Raw genomic sequence first — 4938 nt, 5'->3', positions numbered from 1 at the left:
TTCGATGATGCATTGATGATTCCTATGGGTGGAAAAAAAAAACTGTTGCTACAGCTGCTCAGGCAGCCCCAGTAGTGTTATAGTTTCCCCTCTCATTGTAAATGTTGCTAGACAGCTTGATGTTCCTGGAAAAAGTGATTTAAAAAATCTGGAATGAAATAACAACTAATAGCAACTAAAATATCAAATACAGACATTACACATAAAAAGGCAATATAGTTACCAGAAGACAGTATTTTTTGAGAAGGTGGCCTTTATTAAGCACTAACCTATAGAAACAAATACCATAACTGCCCTTGGTATCTATGCTTAAAGTGGTTGTAAACATCAATCTTTGACTTGTACCTATAGGTAAGCCTGTAATAAGGCTTGTCTATGGGTACTGTAAATGTCTCCTAAACGTCCACCGAGATGTTTACTATATATGCAGTCGATGATGTCACCGGAGTATGCGCTCTGAAGGAACGGCCACTTGTAAATGGTGGCTCCCCTGTGCAGGAGCGGGAGTGACATCATTGCAGCTCCGGCCAGTCACACAGCCGGAGTCCGCAGACTCGGAAGGAAGACGGGTGAAGATGGACGCGGCCTCCAGCGATCAAAGCACATCGCTGGAAGCCTTTGTTTTCAGGTAAGTTACACATAATGTGCAAGTTTGCAATGCACACTAGCACATTATGGCTTTACCTTGTAGGTCAGAAAAAAAAAAGGCACCCAGAGGTTTACAACCACTTTAAATTATTTGTGCTCTGAGGAATTACTCTTTGCCCTTCATTATAAATAAGCCCTTTAACATCTAAGACTGTGATTATGGAGTGAAATATGGTTTTGCTTAAGAAATATGCATTGGAAAGGAGTTCAGTTACAAAGAGAGTCAATACTTGTTCAGATCATACTGATACAGATCATACAGATCATGCCACCCTCATCAAATTATTTCCTGCAGGAGACAAGAGGGGGCGTAGGCCTGGGTGTCACGCAGAGAGAGGTAAGATGGAAGCACTAAAAGGCACCCCTCATTCTGAGCGGCACTCAGGAGCCACCCTTGGAGCTGCTTACAGAGGCTCCCTCCCCAAGTAGATAAGCCGAAACGGGCCAAGCCATGAGCAGACAATATATATTTAGGAAAGACATGTGAGCCACCCATTCTAACTCCAAGAGTAACCTTTTTTATGCTATATTTGCTATGGTTAACATAGTCTACCCTTTCGCTTTCTTGTTGTACAGACAAAAGTTGTTATTGATATGAACAAATACCATCTGATTGTTAAAGTGGAGCTCCACCCTCTTTTTCAAGTCCCCTGCATCCCCTTCTTCTCTGGCCCCTTAAACACATTTGGAATATAATTTTTTTTTTTTTTTTTAAACTCACATTGTTATCTTTAAAAGTTATCTTGCTTCCTGTTTCCGGCCGCGGCCTGAACACTTCTTCCCCCGTCCTCTATGCCTCCTGGGAGATGTTTTTTATCAATCCCAGAAGGCACTAGGGGCCGCTGGGCTGTAGTATCGCGTGATTTCCGAACCGGAAATGACGCAATACAAGGCGGCGCCGGCCGGCGCCATTTTAAATAAGGGCAACGTTGCCTTTGTTGCCAGTGTTCATATAGCAGCAGTAGAAGAAGCAGCAGCAGCAGCAGCAGCAGCAGCAGCAGCAGCAGCAGCAGCAGAAGAAGAATCATCATCAGCCTCCTCCTCGCAGAGAACAAACGCCTGGAGGATAAAGAAAGCAGCTACTGCTCATCGTAAGTACATGTGTGCTGTGTGCTATGTGCTGGGAAGGGAACGTTTGATTTGCTTTGCTGGTGAGGTGTTTTTTTGTTTTTTTTTGTCTGTGCTGTGCCATGTGGTGAGGAGGGGACATGTGATGAGAGGTGAGATGTTTGCTTTTTTTCATGGAGATCTGTTATGTGGAGAAGGGTTTGCTTTTTTTCATGGAGATCTGTTATGTGGAGAAGGGTTTGCTTTTTTTCATGGAGATCTGTTATGTGGAGAAGGGTTTGCTTTTTTTCATGGAGATCTGTTATGTGGAGAGAGGATTGCTTTTGAGATCTGCTGGGGGGGGAGGGGGGAGACGGGAGACATGTGCTGTGGGGGGTGGGGAGGCTGTGTGTGTGGCTGTGTGTGTGTGTGTGTGTGTGTGTGTGTTGGGAGGTGTGTGTGTTGGGACATGTGATGGGAGGTGTGTGTGTGTGTGTGTGTGTGTGTGTTGGGACATGTGATGGGAGGTGTGTGTGTTGGGACATGTGATGGGAGGTGTGTGTGTGTGTGTGTGTGTGTGTTGGGACATGTGATGGGAGGTGTGTGTGTGTGTGTGTTGGGACATGTGATGGGAGGTGTGTGTGTGTTGGGACATGTGATGGGAGGTGTGTGTGTGTTGGGACATGTGATGGGAGGTGTGTGTGTGTGTGTGTGTGTGTGTGTGTGTCTGCGCGTGCGCTGTGATGGGAGACGTGTGGTGGGGGGGGGGCGTGTGTGTGTGTGTGTGTGTGTGTTTGTTGGGACATGTGATGGGAGACGTGTGTGTGTGTGTGTGTGTGTGTGTGATGGGAGACGTGTGTGTCTGTGTGCGCGCGCTGTGAGGGGTGTGTGTGTGTGTGTGTGTGCGCTGTGTGATGGGAGACATGTGCGGTGGGGGGGGCACGTGTGTGTGTGTGTGTGTGTGTGTGTGTGTGTGTGTGTGTGTGTGTGTGTGTGTGTGTGTGTTTGTTGGGACATGTGATGGGAGACGTGTGTGTGTGTGTGTGTGTGTGCGCTGTGTGATGGGAGACATGTGCGGTGGGGGGGCACGTGTGTGTGTTTGTTGGGACATGTGATGGGAGACGTGTGTGCGCTGTGTGATGGGAGACATGTGCGGTGGGGGGGGCACGTGTGTGTTTGTTGGGACATGTGATGGGAGACGTGTGTGTGTGTGTGTGTGTGTGTGTGTGTGTGTGTGTGTGTGTGTGTGTGTGTGTGCGTGCGCTGTGTGATGGGAGACATGTGCGGTGGGGGGGGCACGTGTGTGTGTTTGTTGGGACATGTGTGGTGGAGGGACGTGTGTGTTGTGATGGGGGGACATGTGCTGTGTTGTGGGACATTTCCTTTGCTGTGATGGGGTACATGGGACATGTGCGATGCTGTGGGGGGGCCATGTGAGATGTGCGGGGGACATGCAAAGTGAGCTGTGGGGGCATTGGGTTTGGGGGGACGTGGGCTGTACTGGGGGACATGGGAGGTGTGGGGGGACGTGTGCTGTGCAGGTTGATTTTATATCTCTATACCCCTCTATTCCCACGTCACCCTCACCTGCCCCCTTCTTTTCAACTTGCCCACTACCCCTTATCATAGAATGAAGAAATATAGTCATTAAATATATTTATTTATTTTCTTGCAGAAGCTGTAGGACTGTAGAAATTCATATTTACTTGGTCTACGCCATTTACAGGTAAGCAATGAACAAAATAATGCAAGTTATTAACAAATGTGTAGATTTATTATTTTATTTTTTTTTTTTTTTAAATGTCTAATTTATTTTTTGTTTTATTGTTTTAAATCTCTAGGTTGAAGATCGAATTGATTTTGTGACTTTTGAAACCAAAAAATTAAGACATATAGTACGAAAAGGTTCCCTACTCTAAGCTCAATAATATTTTTAAAGTGTCTCCCCCTCTGTGTCTCCCCCTCTGTGTCTCTCGCGCCTCTCTCTCTCGCGCCTCTCTCTCTCGCGCCTCTCTCTCTCGCGCCTCTCTCGCTCGCGCCTCTCTCGCTCGCGCCTCTCTCTCTCGCGCCTCTCTCTCTCGCGCCCCCCTCTCTCTCTCTCTCTCTCTCTCTCTCTCTCTCTCTCTCGCGCCCCTCTCTCTCTCTCTCTCTCGCGCCCCTCTCTCTCTCTCTCTCTCTCTCTCGCGCGCGCGCCTCTCTCTCGCGCGCCTCTCTCTCGCGCGCCTCTCTCTCTCTCGCGCGCGCCTCTCTCTCTCGCGCGCCTCTCTCTCTCTCTCGCGCGCCTCTCTCTCTCTCGCGCCTCTCTCTCGCGCGCCTCTCTCGCTCGCCCCTCTCGCTCGCCCCTCTCTCTCTCGCGCCCCTCTCTCTCTCTCTCTCTCTCTCGCGCGCCTCTCTCTCGCGCGCCTCTCTCTCGCGCGCGCGCGCCTCTCTCTCTCTCTCTCGCGCGCCTCTCTCTCTCTCTCTCTCGCGCGCCTCTCTCTCTCTCTCTCTCTCTCGCGCGCCTCTCTCTCTCTCTCTCGCGCCTCTCTCTCGCGCGCCTCTCTCTCTCTCGCGCGCGCGCCTCTCTCTCTCTCTCTCTCTCGCGCCTCTCTCTCTCTCGCGCGCGCGCGCCTCTCTCTCTCTCTCGCGCCTCTCTCTCGCGCGCGCGCCTCTCTCTCTCTCTCTCTCGCGCCTCTCTCTCTCTCGCGCGCGCGCGCCTCTCTCTCTCTCTCTCGCGCCTCTCTCTCTCTCTCGCGCCTCTCTCTCTCTCTCGCGCCTCTCTCTCTCTCTCGCGCCTCTCTCTCTCTCTCTCTCTCTCTCTCTCTCTCTCTCTCGCGCGCCTCTCTCGCGCGCCTCTCTCTCTCTCTCTCTCTCTCGCTCGCCTCTCTCTCTCTCGCGCCTCTCTCTCGCGCCTCTCTCTCTCTCTCTCGCGCCTTTCTCTCTCGCGCCTTTCTCTCTCTCGCGCCTTTCTCTCTCTCGCGCCTTTCTCTCTCTCTCTCGCGCCTTTCTCTCTCTCTCTCTCGCGCCTTTCTCTCTCTCTCTCTCGCGCCTTTCTCTCTCTCTCTCTCGCGCCTTTCTCTCTCTCTCTCTCTCGCGCCTTTCTCTCTCTCTCTCGCGCCTTTCTCTCTCTCTCTCTGGCGCCTTTCTCTCTCTCTCTCTCGCGCCTTTCTCTCTCTCTCTCTCGCGCCTTTCTCTCTCTCTCTCTCGCGCCTTTCTCTCTCTCTCTCTCGCGCCTTTCTCTCTCTCTCTCTCGCGCCTTTCTCT

At 51.2% G+C, this 4938-nt stretch overlaps 1 long non-coding RNA gene across 1 annotated transcript; it reads left to right on the top strand.

Moving 5' to 3' along the window:
• Nucleotides 1-1641: 1641 nt before the first annotated feature.
• Nucleotides 1642-3784, top strand: LOC143987988 (uncharacterized). The gene is made up of 3 exons (XR_013276730.1): nt 1642-1739; nt 3371-3421; nt 3537-3784. It is a non-coding gene; the product is annotated as an uncharacterized LOC143987988 (long non-coding RNA).
• Nucleotides 3785-4938: the final 1154 nt, after the last annotated feature.

Source organism: Lithobates pipiens, unplaced genomic scaffold (assembly GCF_037356315.1).
Source record: "Lithobates pipiens isolate NorthernLeopardFrog02 unplaced genomic scaffold, aLitPip1_a1.2 Scaffold_18, whole genome shotgun sequence".
NCBI lineage: Eukaryota > Metazoa > Chordata > Amphibia > Anura > Ranidae > Lithobates > Lithobates pipiens.
The sequence above is the reverse complement of the archived record's forward strand: the minus strand, read 5'-3'. Positions and strand labels throughout refer to the sequence as shown.